The sequence below is a fragment of the Tasmannia lanceolata genome, unplaced genomic scaffold (genome assembly GCF_043159265.1).
Source record: "Tasmannia lanceolata isolate RefF3 unplaced genomic scaffold, GAP_Taslan_0.1 ptg000064l, whole genome shotgun sequence".
NCBI classification, from domain to species: Eukaryota; Viridiplantae; Streptophyta; class Magnoliopsida; order Canellales; family Winteraceae; genus Tasmannia; species Tasmannia lanceolata.
Window position 1 is genome coordinate 755,001 of NW_027518741.1, and position 2,500 is coordinate 757,500.

The window sequence follows — 2,500 nt, forward strand, 5'->3', positions numbered from 1 at the left end:
TGCAAGGCTCGTGCGCAAGGCTAGTGTGCAAGGCTTGTGCGCATTGGCAGGTAGCCCACCAGCATGCACGATCCAAATGCCACTCACGCGACAACACGGTGCCAAGCCGGGCATGGTGTGCACTCAAAACCAATCAACGGACAGAGGTCATGCGTCATGGGGGGGATCTAGCAAGGCCATGGGGAAGGTCATGGAGGACCTTGGAAGCAAGCGCAAGACGAGAGCGAATCGAACAAGGGGCCAGGACGGGGCCTTGTGCCCATGGTCTTCGCAAGACAGCGTCCAAGGCACCCGAAAGCCCAAGGGAACCCAAACCCGGCCGACACTTGCAATCGCACATGCTCTCTGCAACACACCATCAATGCCGCCCAACGGGGCCAGCACGAGCAGTCCTCCGCGGTCCCCTGGCCCTGCGCACGTTTGTCTTCGAAACCGAGCATCAATGCCACAGAAAGTGCCGGGGCGCCAGCTGGAGCCATCATCCGCGTTGCCATGGCTCGCTTGGCCTTGGCTTGCCAGGCCCCGACACGAGCAATCGCGCATTTTCTTTGCAACCGACCATCAATGCCGCCCAACGGGGCCAGCACGAGCAGTCATCCGCGGTCCCCTGGCCCTGCGCACGTTTGTCTTTGAAACCGAGCATCAATGCCACAGAAAGTGCCGGGGCGCCAGCTGGAGCCATCATCCGACGTGCCATGGCTCTGGTCCCATGGTCTTCGCAACCGAGCATTCGTGACACCCGCGGGGCCAGGACACCAACCCTTCCGACACGAGCATTCGCGCATGTTCTTTGGCCACACAACGGCGCCAGCACGAGCAAAATCATCCGCGGTGCGGTGGCCTTGCACGGCCTTTTGTCTTTGGAACCAACCATCAGTGCCACGGGAAGTGCCGGAGTCCCGGCATCCGCGGTGCCAAGTCATTGCGCCCTTGGTCTCTGCAGCGGGGCATGCCGGGCACTCCCAACCATTGCAAGCAAGCAAGCAAGCAAGAAAGAAAGTAAGTAAGTAAGTAAGTATTACATATAGGGGCGGGACATGCGGGGAGATCTGCGAAACGTGCATTACGGGGCACACGCGTACCTACCGGGGCATACCGACCCCTATTGGGGCACACGTGTGCATATCGGGGCATACCGGGCCTATCGGGGCACACGCGTACATACCGGGGCATACCGAGCCCTACTGGGGCACACGTGCGCATATCGGGGCGTACCAAGCCTATCGGGGCATACGCATGTATCCCAAGGCATACCGAGTCAATCCGGGCATACGCGTTCATACCGGGGCGTAACGGGCCTATCGGGGCATACTTGGGCATATCCGGGCAAAAAATGCCCAAAACTTGCGCAACCTTGGCAACCGTGGTCCATTCCTCTCTATATGCCTAGCCTTGCCAACCGTGGTCCATTCCTCACTATATGCCATGGCCTTGTGCCCATGGTCTTCTCAAGACAGCGTCCAAGGCCCCCGGAAGGCCAAGGGAGCCCAACCCAGCAATGCCCTGCTATGGCAAGCCAAGGCCAAGCATTCCGGTGCCTATCCGGGCAAAAACGCCCAAAGCATGCCCATTCCTTAGCCTATCCAGGCAAAAACGCCCAAAATCTGCACATTCTAGTGCCTATCCGGGCAAAAACGCCCACCAGCATGCCACCCTCCTATAGGGTTTGCGCAACCAACCAGCCTAACCACCAGTGGCAACCAAAGGTGCTGTTAGCGACGACTTCTGAAGACGCAACGAGACGCGACGTGTTTGCGCCCAGACGCGACGAGACGATGCGGGATCTGCGCCCAAGAATGCCTAGACCCGTCGACTTGATGCGGGATCAGCTCGCCCAAGCATGCCTAGTGTGCAAGGCCTGTGTGCAAGGCTAGTGTCCAAGGCTAGTGTGCAAGGCTCATGTGGAACGCTAGTGCGCAAGGCTAGTGCCCAAGGCTTGTGTGCCAGGCCCGTGTGCAAGGCTAGTGTCCAGGGCTTGTGTGCATTGCTTGAGTGCAAGGATTGTGTGCATTGCTCGAGTGCATGGCTTGTGTGCAAGGGTTGTGCGCAAGGCTAGTGTGCGGGGCTTGTGCGCATGGCTAATGTGCACGGCTTGTGTGCATGGCTACCGTGCAAGGCTAGTTTGCATGGCTAGGGTGCAAGGCTCGCATGCGAGGCTAGTGTGCAAGGCTGCGTGCAAGGGAAGCGTGCAGGGCGAGTGTGCGAGGCCACTGTGCACGGCGCCAGCACTAGCGAGCCATCATCCGCGTTGCCATGGCTCGCTTGGCCTTGGCTTGCCAGGCCCCGACACGAGCAATCGCGCATTTTCTTTGCAACCGACCATCAATGCCGCCCAACGGGGCCAGCACGAGCAGTCATCCGCGGTCCCCTGGCCCTGCGCACGTTTGTCTTTGAAACCGAGCATCAATGCCACAGAAAGTGCCGGGGCGCCAGCTGGAGCCATCATCCGACGTGCCATGGCTCGCTTGGCCTTGGCTTGCCGGGCCCCGACACGAGCAAT